Here is a 17,070-nt window from a genome sequence, read left to right as displayed (position 1 = left end):
TGGCAACAGGTCTCGGGGCTTCGGAGGCGCGGACAACCCAAGCCCTTCCCTCGAGCCCGACAACCGGTGGATCCGGCTGGGCCAGGCACCGCCCCCCGCTAGCGGCTACGCGCAGGCCCGATCCTGCCCACTCCGCCCTCCGATCGCGGCCGCCGGCCCGGGAGTCGGGCCCGGGTCTCCGGAGCGGGTGCGGAGCCCGCCCGGGGTCGTGGCGCCCTAGAGCGGAGCACAGTACCACCCTCCGCCGCGGCTCAGCACGCCGCTGCCCCGGCGGCCCCCTGCCCCGGCTTTCCCGGAGGGGAGGGGCGCGCCGTCGTCACGTGACGCCTCGCCGGCCCAGCCCAGGTCACATGGGCGGCGCGGCCGCTGCGTCAGTCACAGTCCTGGCTGCGGGGGTCGAGCCGTCGTCTCCGCCGCCGCCAGCTGACGGGGCGGCGATTCGGGAGCCAGGTCCGGGCCAACCCGCCCCCGCTGCCTCAGTCGGCCGTTCCCGGCCCGGCCCGACCGTCATGGAGCGGGGTGGGCCCTCCGCCTGTTCCGTGTGAGGTGCGTCGCCGCCGCTGCCGCCTGCGCTCTCCGCGACCTCGCGAGCCTCCGTCGCCGCCCGGAGTCCCTCGCCCTTGGCAGCCTGTCGCCGCCCCCCGGGCGGCACGGAGTGCGCGTCCGGTGGAGTGCAGGCCCGCCGCCGGGAGATGGTTCGGGCCTAGCGGAGCCGGGACTGGAGGTGAGAGGGCCGACGGGCCGATGGAGGGCCGGGCCGCGCTGCGGGGCCGCGGGCGAGCGAGGGGGAGGACGGGCTCCGCCTGGGGCTCGGGGACACCCCCTGGGCCCCGGCCGCTCGAGCCGCCTTCGTCCCCAGCCTTCGCGTTCCACCCCTCCCCCCGAGTAAATAAGCTAACCTGATCCTAACAAAAAATCTCAGAAACCCATCTTTTTGCCGTCTCTCCCCTTTCGTTCCTCAATTTGTCTCGTCCCTCAGAAATTCCGTTGACTGTTTGGTGACTTCTTAATGCCCAATTTCGAGTCATTTCTAGTTAAAAAAATAGGCCTAGATTTTGGCTATCATAACCCAACTAGTTCTCGCCTTCCTTCTCGCGATCCTGCGCACCGTCACCCCCACCCTGCAAAAAAAGCGGGGGGGGGGATCCCGCCTGTGAGCAGCGGAGGGGGTTAATTAAAAACGGGGACGGGGGTGTAGTGCCTGAGTCCCCCGTAACTTGTGAGTCGGCCTGGTGCTGGTCGCCCGTACCGCGGACGTAGATGTCGACGTGCCGAGGCCTTTCCTCCGGCTGCCTGTCGGGGCCCGGGGTTAATCTCGTAATTGACGTCAGTGCTTTGTTCCTGCCACTTTGCTGCTCCTTCCACTCTCTGAGGATGGATCCGGGGGCAGAGGAGTCGGAGGAGCGTCCTCACTGCCTTTTCTTTCGCGAACGGTGTCGTTGATACCGGGTTGAAAGGTCAGATGCGAAATCCTTCTGGGTGGCGTTCCAACGAAGCTGGGGAGTTCCACGCAGGGATCTTCGGCTTAGTTGCGATTCAGAATCGTGCGCTCTCTCTCCTGTGGGCCGAAGGGTTTTAAAACTTAGGCCCAGCCCCGTTTCCCGTGACCGGTCTTTTTCTGGACGAAATCTAAGCCGTGTGTCTGTGTGAATGGGAGGCTTGCAAACGTGACGCTTGCAATGGGTGTTACTTTTTGGGGCCCCGGTGTTAAAAGCTCCAAGCTTTGTGTCAATTCTACAAAGCTTTACGAAGTGCTTCTTGTATTTAACTGTCCTTCAACTTATCGAGATTGAAATATTTATGAGAACGTTCTTAATTTGGCATTTGATGAAGATCCTTTGTGGCCTCCGCATCTGCCTGGAATCATCATCTTTGGTCTTCTGTGCATAAAGAGGTGTTGGCAAGTGGCCACTTGGTTTTTAACAAAGCTGGCTTCTTTAAATTTCTCAGGTTTTTTTTTTGTTGTTGTTACTCATCGCGTTTTTCAGTCTCCAAACATAAAACAATTTTTCAAGAAGTTTTTATTATATTTTAGAGTTAACTTATCTGGAAGCAATCAATATATTATTATTATTATTTTTAATGCCCCCAGTTTCAGTCTGTGGTGGCTTGCAGGCTGATGAACTGGTTTTCATTAGCTCTACAGGAACAGTAGGCAAATTTTACTTTCAATAACATTTTGCATCAAGTGGAACAAGATAGGATGTCAGTGAATGACCCAACTTTTACTGTTTGGTTACAAAAAAAAATAAAAAAGCTTAGCTGTGTTCATTGGAAAGTGGTCTGCAATTTTGGGGTATAAAGGTGATTATTACAGTGCTTTGATGAAGCTATGTTATTAACAGTTTTTAAAGATAAGAATATTTTCATTCAGATTCACTTTCTGCTTGTCAGATGACATATATTCTCTTCTGTGCTCTTGAATTACTGCATTACCTTTGTAACAGGTTATACTTTCTGCTTCCTGTTGCAGTTTTACAGGTCTTTGTAGTTTAGAGCAAGAGCCTCTCTGACTCCTCCCCAGTTTTTTATACAATTATTAGATTGAATTTGAATGTGATATCCAACCTAAGATTTCACTGAAAGATAATCTAAAGAAAACTGAATGAGCCAGTGACCAGTATTTGGAAGGTGACTGTCAGCTACAGAAGATGGAAGAAGATGAGGCTTTTGAAAAGTTTTTTTATCTTACCCTTTTTGAAGGGTAAGATAAATAACTGCTGTCTTTGAACAAAGACAACAGGTATTCTTTTGTGGCCATCTACTGGTTTAGAAATGGAGTCCAAAATGTATGAGGCCTCTTAGTAATATTTTTTCTAAAACTCAAGAGGCAGTGTTTAAGTATTAAAGGTACATGTGGACCCAGAAGTACAGTGTGAATTACGAAAATCAATGCCTTAAAATTTATTTTTTATTTTTGCTCTATTTTACATTTATCTTACCATAAAAACTTTCCTGTATAATGTAAAGGTTTCCTAGCTTTCAAACCCTCAGTCCTTATGTTTTAACTATTTTCCTTTTCATTTCTTCTGATACGTTGGCACAATTATATTTGATTTCTGGGAGTGTGCATACCAGTCTCGGTTATTGTGAAATAAGATGTAGTCAGTGACTTAAAGACTGCTTAAAGCTAATCAGTCGGACTTGTTCCCTTGCCACTTTTTCCTTTGGTTTAAGAAAAGCACTCCTACTTGTAGTATCTCCCTACACCCAGTCACGTTAGCTATTTAAAGCGATATTCTCATATGTGGAAGAGGGCAGTAATAAACATTCCAGTTACTAAGTTTTTGGCTGATCAGGTACATTCCTGTTTGTCTTGATGTTGATTTTCACTGGCATCATATCCTGAGACTTTTAATGGTACTGGCACATAGAAAATGTTAGAACTTCTGAACTCATTTCTAAAATATTCCAAAAACATTTTAATATTGGGACTACTCATACTATGTATGTAAAATCTACCTGTTTCGTCAGCTGTAGTTTATTTAAAAAACTGTAACCTGAGGAATGGCATTTCATGTAACTTTATCTCCCTTGGAGTGCCTAATGAACCACGCTGGTGGGGTGGTGGCTTCAAGGCAGGTAGACAAAGCTTATTAGTGGGTGCTATTTTAAATTATTTTGATCATCTTCTAGGATAGGTAAAATAACTTCATGTGTTCTTTTTCCAAAGTGTGTGCGGGGTGGGGTTGAGGAATCAGGGGTTGATTGACATGAATAGATTGCCCTCGGAAAGCCGGTATGGTTTCACTCAGATATTGTCATGGTCTGTCCTGGGACTGGGCTTGCTGGGACTGCTTGGGGCCCAAATGAGTCTCCCTGGATATTGTCAATTTGGAGCTGCCTGGTGGGTTGTGACTTTTCATTTGTGTTTTTGTTCTCCTGTCATTATTAGGGTAGGGACAGTTTTATGGAGAGGTAAGTACAGGTGAATACTTGTATAGACAGGTTTTCCTACCTCTTTGCAATTGCTTTGATTTCTTCCATAGGGAATAATATCATTTTTCCTCTCTTGTTCTTTATCTGTTAAAAATTACTATATTTTTAAGGGCCAGTTCAGGTACCACTGCTTTCCTATGGTTTTACTTGATTTCCACCCTATTCCATTTGTGACCTATTTCCTTGGAATACCTGTATCACTTTGTATCTCAAGTATTTGTTAGGCAGCTGAGTCTGGGTCTGTAGCCTGCAGTGACACGGAACACAATGTATCAGGGAAGACACACTAATAAAATAAGGATGGTTACACTTTTTCATTATGTTATCTCTAAAAAATTAACACATTCCTTAATATCATTACATATCTAGTCATTGTTCAGATTTCTCAGATTATGATTTTTGCTTTGTTTTAACAGTTTGAATAAGGATCCGAATAAAGGGGCATATATTACACTGTATATGTGTCTCAATCCTTTTTTTTCCTTTACTCTATACGCTGCTGTCTTGTCTTTTTGTTCTTGTTCCCGTACATTTGGTTTGTTAAAGAAACCAGGTGTTCGCCCTACGACAGCGGTGTCAAACTCATTTTCACCGGGGGCCACACTAGCCTTGCGGTTGCCTTCAAAGGGCCGAATGTAATTCTAGGACTCTATTAATGTAACTACTCCTTAACAGTTAATCGAGAGCTCAGCACTGCTGCTGGGTAGAAGCAAGGTGCTGGTGGGATGAAACAAGGTGGAGAGCTGGATTCAGCCCAAGGTCCTTGTGTTTGCCACCCATGCCTTGTGAGATTTCTCAGAGTCTGGAACAATCCAGGGATTGTTGTGTTGACAGCATCCCTGTGATTTGGTGGAATGTGTTCCTTTGCCCCATTTTTCCTTTATTAGTAGTTATATGTAGAAAGAAGCTTGGTCCGATTCAGGGTTGAAAAAATTTTTTAATTAATGAATTTATTTATTATTTTTTAAATTTATTCAGGGTTGAAATTTTTTAATGGCAAGAAGGCTTCATAGGTAGTGTTGTGTGTACTTCCTGTGCACTGTTTTTTTTTTTAAAAAAAACAGTTTTTTATTTATTTGTTTTTAGAGAGAGGGAGAGAAATGTGTATCAGTTTGTAGGAAGATGCTTAACTCAACTCACTGAGCCACACCACTCAGGGTTCTGTGCACTCTTAAACCCTCAGCTTGGCCTCTCATCCTACCATGCCAGTGAAACTGCTCTTACCAAAGCCGCCCTTGACTTTTATATTGCTGGTTCATATGATCATTGCTTATTCCTGTCTCTTTCTGTATTTGTATTGTTAATCATTTTCTCCTTGATGTTTTTTTTCTTCTCCTTGATATTTCCTGTCTTTCTACCTACTAGCTGCTTCTTTGCAGACTCTTTTTTTGAAATTTAATCTTTATTATATTTTTTCATTACCAACTAGTCCCCTTACACTCCCTCCCCGTAGCAATCACCACACTGTTGTCCACGGGTCCTTTCTCCTTTTTGCTCAGTCCCTCCACCCATAAGTGCCCCTCCCCCTGCCACTAGCTGTCATCCTGCTCTCCATCTGAGTCTCTCTGTTTTGCTTGTTAGATCAGTTTGTTCATTAGATCCCACATATGGGTGAGATCATATGGTGTTTGTCTTTCTCTGACTGGTTTAGTTCACTTTTTTTTTTATAGCCAAGTAGTATTCCATTGTGTAAATGTTCCATAGTTGTTTTATCCACTCATCTACTGATGGACACTTGGGTTGCTTCCATATCTTGGCAATTGTGAATAACACTGCAACGAACATAGGTGCTTATGTTTTTTCCAATTAGTGTTTTGGATTCCTTCAAATATATTCCCAGAAGTGGGATTGCTGGGTCAAAAACCAGATCCATTTTTAATTTTGTGAGGTATCTCCATACCGCTTTTCACAATGGCGGTACCAATCTGCATTCCCACCAACAGTGTGGAAGGGCTCCCCTTTCTCCACACCCTTGCCAGCACTTGTTGTTTGCTGATTTATTGATGATAGCCATTCTGACAGATATGAGATGGTATCTGTCAGACTCTTAATTCTTCCTAATTCCTTGGCATATTGGTAGTTTTGGATTTTAGTCTTGGCATTCCCTTTTCTCTCTTCTGTGTGAGCCTGTACATTTGTGTTGCTTCAGCTCTCATATTTAAGTGTTTTGTGGGCACCAAAGTGTTCATGGAACTGAATACCCTCCCCCCTTAATAGTCTAAGAGGCAATTTGTTTTACTTAGGAAAGAAGAATTTGTTGAGAACATGCTGGGTATCCCATGAATTATAGGAAAGGCAATCAAACCGTAGGAGGACAGCTAGAACTCGGGAACAGCTTGGATCCAGGGGCTCCAAATATTGTTAGGAGTGTCTGTCTCTCATAAGATGCTCTTTGTATATTCAGTTAGTTCTCTTGCAGCAGACCAATGTTAACATTTACTGCTGTTCTGAGTTCAAAATGTTGTATCTTCTGATATCAGAGAGACTGACCTGAATCTTAGTCCCAAGCCCCAGAAAGGGGAGTCATTAGGATATGTGTCCCCCTCTAGGCTACAAGTTTGGCTAGGGAACTGACTGCATTGTAATAAGATGCTTTAGCTGCACCGTCCTGGAGACAAGTGGAGTAAAGGGCACTCCTAAAACATAGTTGGTCTGCCTCATTCTCCCATGATTAGTGCACACACACACACAGTCCTGCTTTTTCCCATCTGTATATTAAATATGCTAAAAACATAAATTTTATTACAAGATTAGAGAGAGGGGAAGGGAGGGAGAAAGATAGGGAGAGAAACAGTGATGTGAAAGAGAAACATCAATGTACAAAAGAAACATCGATCAGTTGCCCTTCATGCCCCCATCTTGGGGACTGGCCCACAACCCAGGCATGTGCCCTGACTGGGAATCTAACTGTCGACCTTCAGTTCACAGGCTGGCAATCAAACCATTGAGCCACACCAGCCAGGGCTAGACATAAGTTACATACACCAGCAAAAATCCCTCATCTCTTCTATGGGTACAACCCAAGTTCACAGCTATATCATCCCAGAGGTCATTGTTCTCTGAGTCCAGATTCTGAAGGTGGTATATTCTGTCTCCATCAGCCTAAATATCCTTTGTTGTGTATGAAAATTGTGGGCTAAATACTAAATTTAATCATCCTTAACATAACTGATACACAGTGGTTAGGAACTAAAGCTGATCAGATAGTCTGTATAGATACCTACAGTGTAGGTGTTCATTGTGTGTAGGTTAACTATTTATTCTACCACTTCTCAACCCACTCACTCCCCATTCCTGCCCTTTTCTTGCCTTGGAGAATGTACGACCTTCATCACTTTCCCCAGAAACATCATCTACATTCCTGCTATTGCTACCTTAATCCAAGCTTTCGTCACCTGGACTATTGCAAAAAATTGTCTCACCTGTTCGTTACTGCCATTCTGATCTGCAGTACACCCTGTACCACAATGATTTTTCCCTGGAAACTGTAAATCTGATTTCATTCTCTGCTTTAAATTTCTTAGTAGTGTTCCATTTTCTGTAATATTCTTCTAACTGGGGATTCTTAGACATTAATGAGTTTTATGTAACTTTCTAAAGGACTCCTTTATAGTCAAATACTCTCTTGGGAGTTTGTTGCTGGGTTTAGATTTTGTTTATTGTTATGTTTGTGCTAAACTATAGTGCCTTTACTAAGATGATATTGCAGCGGCTCAGAAGGGAAAGATGGTAAGTAAAATAGGACCATGTCACAATATGTGTTAGTGTGGGCAGGCCAAATCTGAAAGAACCCTGGCATAGTAGGTGGTATCATATTTTCACTGTGAGATGTTTCTGGTAGATCCCATCTTTATAATTAATCAACATGAAACAGTTTGAAGTATGGGTATGTGTTACCAACTTCAGCAGTGGTACTTTATATACATTTAATGTAGATTTCAGTAAGGTAGGAAACCACAAATGAACAAGATTGCCAGAGTTAACAAGTGAGGCCTCTTTAAAATTGACATTTTAAGGACTGCTAGCTGGTCTGGTGTGTAAAGTAGTATTTTCCAAACTAACAAATAAACACAGTTATCGAGTCCATTTTGTATAACATGCCTATTAGCATTTTCTGTATCAGTATTGTTGAAGTCAAGTTAAAGAAGTGGTTTAAAAATATAGAACCAGACCTGAGACAACACATTTCTGGGATTGAATACATCATTGGTCTAGTGTCTATAAACCAGCGTAATCTGTTACATTCACGTTATTTTAATTTTGTTTTATATGTAATGCGTAAAGTTCTAGTTTTACAGTTATAACAGCTATAAACGTAATGAGTTCATATCTAGTTTCATACTTACACTTTTTTATTAACAGTATAATTAAGTCAGACGACTCTTGGAGGGTTTCTTGGAAAAAGTGGGATACGTGGTAAGCTTTGAAATGGATGTGATTAGAAAAGGATGTCATTAGAAGTGGGGAAAGTGAGGTACTACTAAGTAAAGGGGCCAGTCTGAGTAAAAATCTGGATCTGAATGTATGTAGGTTATTTTCAGGCTCAGATAAATACTGAAGGCTTTGTGGAAGTAGGTAATTGAACTGTAGACAGCTTTAAATCCTGTTATTAATGACTTTTAAGCATAAGAATAGCTTCATTAGATCTGTTTCATAAAGCTATAAAAGTAATTATCAGTGCATAAACCAGAGTTTCCAGTGAGATGTCTTTGTGGATTTTAGATATTTGTATGCTTTTAAAGTAAGAAACTGAATCAAAGGGTTTTCTTTATTAGAGGAACTGTACATTTTGACTTTTAACCATTCTCTCTGCCCATTTATTCGTCTTCGAAGATGATTGGGAGCAACAATTTTTGAGATGTTTAGATCAGTTAAATTTGGTTTACACAGTTCTCAAATATTAATGAAAGAAGTATTTGATTTGGTTTTGGTTCTGAAACATGCATAGTATGTAACTGCTTCTGAAACAGGTACATTGTATGGAACTGCACTGACAACGGGGGAAGGAGTATGTACTGAGATACACATTGTCTTGAGGGAGGCAGCTGATTACATGTAATAAAGAACATATATTCTTAGATTTACCCTTACTTGTGAGCATACTTGTGTATGTAATAAACATTTCTTCTCTTGAATTGAGGTTTTACATTGTCTTGTATTTTTAAAAGAACATCAGTGTATTAGTAATCAGTCTGGCAAATACTGTTTAAAATTATTTATTGAACAGTTGAATGCTTAATTACATAATAAGCATTGCTTGTGATACCGTTTGGTCCCTAAGATGAGGAAGTAAAGTTTTGCTTTCTTAGAAAAGCTTCATGGAGAAAGTGAATTGAATTATAGTTAAAGGATAAGAATTGTAGAGTTTGACAGATGAACAAATAAATGTTTCAATTCTGGTCTGTCTGAAGTAATTAAATGCAAATGTTAGAGTACTAAATTAAAATTTGTTGCAGAATAGTTTCTGGTTTTAGTATAATGTGAAGTACTAATTATTTCAATTGTGAAATATTAGTATTTTTTTAAAGATTTTATTTATTTTTAGAAAACAGGGAAGGGAGGGTGAGAAACAGTGTGCGGTTGCCTCTTGCATGCCCCCTACTGGGGACCAGGCTGGCAACCCAGGTATGTGCCCTGACTGGGAATTGAACTGGTGACCCCTTAGTTCACAGGCTGGCACTCAATCCACTAAGCCATACCAGCCAGGGCAGTATTTTGTAATGTTAGGTAAATAATGTCATAATATCTGTCTATTATTTCCTAGTGAGATAATGTCTTCTTTCTAACCAGGCTGTGAATTTCATTAGATTACTCATTCAAGTGATTGTCTACTAGGTTATGTTACAGTGCTAAACAAAACACACATATTCCCTGATTGTTGTCTTGTGGGAGAGGAAATATTAGTGAATGTCAAAATAAATATATACTTGTGATTGAGTACTCTGAAGGAAAAGGGAATTGTCTGCATGAATTTTCTGAAGCTGGAAGAGCAGCACAAGTTCAGTAAGCCACCTAAGAGGCCCCTGGTGGGAAACAGGGGAGGGTTGTAAGATATAAAATGAATCTGATGGGATAGGCAGGAGTCAGAGCAGGTAGAAAGCCAGATCAAGGCTCTGTAGGCCATGTTAAGAACCTTAAAGTTTATCCTAGGGTAAGTGGAAAGCTTATTAAAATTTTATAACACTGGGGTTGGATAACATGATCTGGTTTGTGGTTTAAAAACATCACTTGGCTTTTGTATGAAATGTGGACTACAGACAGACCAGGGGAACCAGGACTCTAATTAGAAGGCTGTAGCATTTGTCCAAGTTGGAGATAAAATGATAGCCTTTTCTTTTGAACAGTGAAAGTGGAGGAGGAAGTGAACAGATTGATTCAAAATATATTTTGGAGGCTGTGGTTATGGACTGGATATGGAGAGAGGTTGAAAGGAGAATTCAGCAGTAGAGGTTGGTAGGAGAGGATCACTGGAGTAGAAGATGGAGGAGGCAGGGGGAAACAGATCAATAAATCAATTATAGATGTATGAAGATTGAGATTCCTCAGACCAAGAATATGATAAAACAGGTCTTTAGGTACATGGTTCTCTATCTCAGAGGAGAAAGATCTGGTCTAGAGCACATTTGAATATTTGGAATGTAGGTGTTTAGATGGTATTTTAAGCCATGAAATTGTAGGGAGAAAATGTAGACTGAATCAGAGTAAGACCCATGGCCGAGCACAGAGGAGTGATCAAGAGGTACTTGGAAAACTGGTAGGGCCATGGTTACAGAAGCTAGACGTATATTAAAGAACTTAGTACCTGAATGTGTTGAATGGTAGGTCAGCTAAAGCAGTAAAGTGTCTTTTGGCTTTGGCAACATAGAAATCTCTAGAGATCTTGGCAAAGGGGTAGAGTATGGGAAGTTGGAAAGAGTAGTGATGAATAGTGATTGGATACATTTTGGGACACACTTTGTATATATCTACTAAATTTGAAGATGCTCCTACCCTGAAATGTAGCATTGGTACAGAGAGAAGCCATATATAAAAATAATCATTATAGCATTTTTTGTAATAGCAGAAATAGGGAAAACTACCTTAAATATCTATCAGCTGGAGAATAGACAAGTAAATTGTATGGATACACAACAATGAAAATAAATGAACATGGATTAACCTCATAATATAATGCTGAGCATTAAAATGCTCAGTCTTTCAAGTATACCATTTTTACCAGTTGAAAAACATGCAAGACAATTCAGTGTCTTATTTAGGGGATACATACATACTGTATTTTTTGGACCATAAGATGAACCTAAGTTTTAAGAGGAAAATAGGCAAAGAAGTATTGAAGCAAAAAATGTGGTAAAATATTTAATAATATAAATAACATAATATTTCACCAATGTAAATGTAAACAGAACTCAACAGCAGTATTAACAACCATTATTCCTCCCATATATGCAGGGTGCATCTTATAGGCTGAAAAATACGGTGTATAGTAAAAGTACAAAGGATCTTATGGGAAAATACACAGGAGTCTTCTATAGAGTAGAAGTAAAATCTTTAAAAAAATAAGTAAAATATTTTTTTAAAAAAGAAATCCATCTTTGGCTTTCTTCATTTTCTCTATTGTTGAGTTGGTCAAAAAGCCTGTTTAATTTTTTTCCATAAAAGACACATTTTTCATTTTCACCAGTAACTTTATTGATTTGGATATTTTGAGTATGTCAGGTATCTCCTGCTATTGGCTTCTAGTGGGTAGAGGCCAGGGGTGCTGCTGAACATCTTCCAGTGCATACAACAGCCCTACAGTAAAGAGTTATTTGGCCAAATGTCAGTAGTACTAAGACACTTCACATATCACTTTTTATTTATTTATCATTTTATTTATTTTTTTAAGGTTTTATTTATCTTTAGAGGGGAAGGGAAGGAAAGAGGGAGAGAACTATCAATGTATGGTTGCCTCTTGTGTGTCCCCTGCTGGGAACTGGCCTGCAACTCAGGTATGTGCCCTGACAGGGAATTGAACCACAGTGCTTTGGTTCACAGGCCTGTGGTCAGTCCACTGAGCTACACCAGCCAGGACAAATCTCTTTTGACATATTTGATCAGTCACAGCATCTTCTCCGTACACTGCACCAATCTTTTTTTGCATTTCAGTTGTGTTTTTAACCTTTCTTGAAATACTGAAGTGTAATATGCTGAAAATGTGTATTTTTTTCATCTTCAATATTAAAATGGATGCACAAAAATTCACCAATTTAGATAAGTTTTCAAAAAATGCACACAGATATGACAGCTGTCACAATACAGTCCAACAGAATTGTTTTGAATGAAATAAAGATAACTAAGTGGTACTAGCGCTGTATTACAGAAAAAAAACAAATGAACTTTTTGGCCAACCCACTATGTCCTATTCTGTTTATTTCTACTCTAATCTTTATTATTTCAGATTTTTCTCCTAGCTTAATATCAGTGTTTAAAGTTATAAATTTCCCTGTAAGCACTGTTTTAACTGCATCAGATAAGGTTTAGTATTGGGTTTTGTTTTCATTATCTCAAAGGATTTCCTAATTACCCTTGTGATTTCTTCTTTGATCAGGTGGTTCTTTAGGAGTTTATTGTTTAATTTACACATATTTGTTAATTTCCCAATTTTCTTTCTCTTGTAATTTCATCCCAGCACGATCTGAGAACATACTTTGTATGATTTTAATTCTTCTAGATTTATTTAGATTTGTTTTGTGCCCTAACATAATCTATTCTGGAGAATGTTTCATGTGCACTTGAGAAGAATGTGTATTCCACTTGTTATGACAAGGAATAATTACCAAAAAATCTCCCCATTGGGTACCCCAAGTCCTCCCAGCCTATATCCCATTACAAATTCCCCCTTTCAAATACACCCCTTTGTAATCACATAAAGGACAATGGGCAAAGGTCTCATCTTTTTGTAGGTATTTCCTGCTGGACATGGCTGCTGTCATACCTACCCTTGGATCCAGGAGTCCCTAAAAGAGTTGGTGGGTGGCATAGAAGGTGGCCTTCCTGTGAGGGGAAGGACCTTGCAGGGTCCAGGTCAGTTGGCTATTACTGGGGAGTGGCAGGCTTGATGTCTAAATGCTGGCATTACTGGATATCATATTATGGAGGTGACAGATTTGGCAAGAGGGTTAGAAGACACAAACCATAATCACTAAATGACAAAGGCAGGGACCAATTCTCCAATGCCCCACATTAGGAAAAGAAGCTTATCTGGGGGAAGGTTTGTGAGGCATGCTACACCCATCCAAAGCCCTTTTGCCCGCTATTCTTAGCTCAGGGTGAGGGGAATATTTTAGGATTTCCCCCTTTTCAAATTTCTGGGCCCTTTCTGTCCAAGCCATTAGGGCAGAAAAGGGAAAATCAGTTTTAAAAGTGAAGTCCACAGATTGCCCCAACACTTCACCAACCCAACCACTTAGTTCAGCCAAACCGTTGAGTCTTGGGGGATGGTCATGAAGATGGGCTCTTTCAGGGAGATCTATATTGCGACCAGTCACTGAGGTAATGAGGTCATAGGCATACACCCTGTGAAAACAGAAGATAGAATACACATGTTAATCCACACAACAACCCACAAGCCACTCTCTGTCTGTGAGACTGTCTTTTGGGAAGACATCTAGTTGCAAGGCTTTTGCAGAAATGACATTTAACTGCAGCAATTTGACCTGTCCTACATGCCTGTAAATTGAACATTTTTGGTGATATTACAAACCCAGTTTCAACTTCCAAATGAAAAGGCACTTTCAAGACAGTTAGCTGCACTGCTCTGATGTCCAATATTGAGCATTGTGATTTTCCCTGAACCATGATTTTTCTCCTTAAGGTCACCCTCATTGTCATTAGAAAGACTATATTGAGTTTAGTTTTTAATTTTGCCAGTTTGTTAGCATAAACATGCCAAGAGCAGCCTGGATCACCTATGATACTTTAAGTTTGCTTTGCTGGAACTTAAAGCAGGGAACCAATCTTTGGATTGACCATTTAGTCCACCCTTCAGGGCACAGAAGCTGAGCCACACACCTGCCATCTGGCTTCGCCTGTACCAGTTGTTTCAATGAAGTCCTTGAGGCTTCCCTTGTGTCTGCAGGTTTTTGTTTTCAGCCATCTTTCAGGAAAGCAGCCTTTGTTCCTTCCCTGGAAGGACTGCCACGAACCACATAACTGACCTCGGCACCAGGCTTTTTCTCATGGGCTTTCGCTAGCTTTGCAAGTCAACCCCAGTTCCCTAGGGCTTTCTGGTGACAACTAGAACCCAGACATGCCTCCTTCTGGCATGACATTCCAGTCAAAACCTTGGTTACCAAAACTACCATTTAATACTGGTCTAATTGGTTTTATGCAAAGGACCCTATGTCATCACTTACTCCTTCAGAATGCCAAATTTTGAAGGGATCAGGTAGAAAAATACAAAGCACGAAGAAAAATCCTTGTCCTGATAGCCACCAAGATCGCACATCCATGCCTTTTATCTTCTACTAACACCACGTAATTTCTTTTAAAACTTTCAAACATCTACAGCTTTCCTCATTTCCATATCTTATACTTTCCTACATAGTGTGAAGTTTTAACTTCCCCTGTGTAGGAACCTCAATTTCCTTTTCAGAGGAGATACAGAGCAAAATTCAAAACACAGAGTTCCAGAAGAACAATACACAGGTAGAGGCATCCTCTTGCACCAGTGCACCCCTGGGAGAGACACGCTCCTTTGCCTCAGGCTGAAGTACTCGTCAGCCTTGAGTGACCATGGGTCCTCAGTTACAAAGGCCTTCTCCTTGACTGCTTACAGGTGACCTTTCCTAGGTCTTTAGGTCCAGAGGATTTGCAGTCAGAACTAGAGCAGAATTCAAACCACATTCTCATTAAATCAGAAAACAAGTAGTTGAGGTTTCCTTTCCTCCAGGTTTAAAACTTTCACAACTTTCATTTATATTTTTATCCATCCAAATTTAACCATAATTCACTTTTACTTTCTACACTGGAAGGACTTTACTTAAACTCAGTACCTGGCAGCTAAAAGTCCTTAGCATTACAGGCATCTTCCACTAAATATACAAGATTTGTAGGGACATCCTGCAGCTTTGGCCTTGCAAACACCCTATAACACAGATGGTCACCCTTAGACCCCGCTTCATGACCTTCAGAACCAGAGCCATCCCTGTCAGAAGCAATTGCCCAGAGAACTCCACTAGTGCAGTACCCATACAGCATCTAATCTAAAGAGAACACTTAGCCCACCATCATGCCCGGTTCCAAGATGACGGAACTCTCACATGACCCATGATCCACTATGGCAGAGTGGCCGGGTGACACGTCAGAAATGGCAGCACCCATGCAAGCTGGGTCTTCCAGGAATCTGACGCCTGTACACAGCCCCATCTGCCACGGTGGGACACTCAAGTGACTCATCTGCATTTTACCCAAAATGGTGGGGTACCCACATGGCTTGCTGTTTGATCCCCAGCATGAAAGCAGGCTCAGTTTACAGAGCCTAGGGGTTCTTTTCCTTCCCAAACCTGCTCCTTTACACCATTCTGGCATTCCTGGCGACTAGTGCCTTGAGCTGGAGTGCAGGGCAGTTCCCTGAGACTGGGAAGTCCCCACAGCCATGCTCCAGGGGTCAGTCTGCCCCAGGTGGCTAGAACCTGAGTATAGGTTTCCTTAATCCTATCAGGGCTCGCCAAAACTGTAAGCAGACGGTGCAGCATGGAAGCAGCATATTAACCAAACCGTATCTACAACTCCATTATTCCAGCACAGTGTCAGAAACAAATTTCAGCTAAACTACCTCACTTCTCTGGTCCCTTCCCAGATCCATTTCCTTTTTACTTTTCCGGGCATGATTAGGTGGTCAATGCCCTCAGGAGAGGTGCAGAGAAATGGGGAAATTTCTCTTCTCAGAGACGGGAAATTCTGCAGTCTCACTTTCTCACACCTGAGGGGGTTGGTCTGCCATGTGCAATTCTCAGCCACATGTTGGGCACCTAAAACTGTTACCAAAAGGAATCCATGGAAGGGGAAGCTCAGATACTATTATTGAAATAAGCACACACCCCCCGCCCGCCCCCTGGAGTCTGTCTGGACAAGTTCATCTTGCTCACCACCAGGGCAAGATGTGACTCTCAATGCCAGAGTTTGGTAAAAAGGAAAGAAATTATTTTTTCAAAAGTTATATAGGTTTACCTGGCTGGTATTGAGCATGGGCCTGTGAACCAAAGGATGACAGTTCGATTCCCAGTCAGGGCACATCCTGGGTTGCAGGCCAGTTCCCAGCAGGGGATGCACGAGAGGCAACCATACATTGATGTTTCTCTCCCTCTCTTCTTCCCTTTCCCTCTAAAGATAAATAAAAACAAGATCTTTGAAAAAAAATTATACAGGTTTAAAGTAATGGTGGAAAATCCTAAAGTCCTTTTAAAACACCCTCGCTCACACAGTCCTGCCTTCCCCACTTTGCCCAGTCAGGGGTACCGAATCTCGGGAAAAGAAATGGAAGTCTGTAGCTCAGTTAGACTCTGGGTTCCTCTCAGTAATCTGTGCTGGGTTGGGCAGGTCTCCCGCAGTCCCCAGCAGCACCCCTGTGTTGTCGCCATGATCACCAGTTCTTAGCCCCACACCACATGGCACCTCCTCTTGTTCCTTTCACCCCTTTCCTTCCCAAATGATCTCGTCCTCTGGTCTAGTCCTGTGTTGTCTCCCTCGTGGAGGGCCTGCCTTTCATTTAAATCTCAGCCTGGAACCTCCTTCTTAACCCCACTTCTGACTCCTCCTACCATCGGCCACACCTGCCAACACTCCCCCAGTTTCTGCTCCTCTTGGCTGAAGTTAGTCTTGGCAGGTGTGTCCTCATGGTATGGAGAGAACCATTTCAAGTTCTCTTGCAGGCGCTCTAACCAGGGGAAGCTGCCGGCCAGCTACATTATGGATTAAAGTCTTGCCCACCTCCCTACCTAGCCTGCTATTGATATGCAGAATAACCATTCCCACATATAAGTGTGATGCTAGGTTTTTAATTGATGTGCAGAATAACTCAACAGCCCTGCTCCTTCTCTCCCATCCCCCACCCAGGTCTATGGGGGATATCCTGCATTCCTGGACACCCCA

General features: G+C 42.2%; 1 protein-coding gene across 2 annotated transcripts in view; it reads left to right on the top strand.

The window, feature by feature from the left end:
* Positions 1–390: 390 nt before the first annotated feature.
* Positions 391–17,070, top strand: part of AFF4 (ALF transcription elongation factor 4) — a 91,915-nt gene continuing 75,235 nt past the window's right edge. Inside the window, exon 1 of one of the 2 annotated variants that reach the window (XM_053672730.1) lies at positions 391–724. The gene's annotated coding sequence lies outside the window, so the exon portion shown is untranslated. The remainder of the gene's footprint in view (positions 725–17,070) is intronic. The other variant, XM_037129918.2, reaches the window with a different exon arrangement.

Source organism: Artibeus jamaicensis, unplaced genomic scaffold, assembly GCF_021234435.1.
Source record: "Artibeus jamaicensis isolate MK-2021 breed Jamaican fruit bat unplaced genomic scaffold, CSHL_Jam_final contig_786, whole genome shotgun sequence".
Classification (NCBI taxonomy): domain Eukaryota; kingdom Metazoa; phylum Chordata; class Mammalia; order Chiroptera; family Phyllostomidae; genus Artibeus; species Artibeus jamaicensis.
The sequence above is the reverse complement of the archived record's forward strand: the minus strand, read 5'-3'. Positions and strand labels throughout refer to the sequence as shown.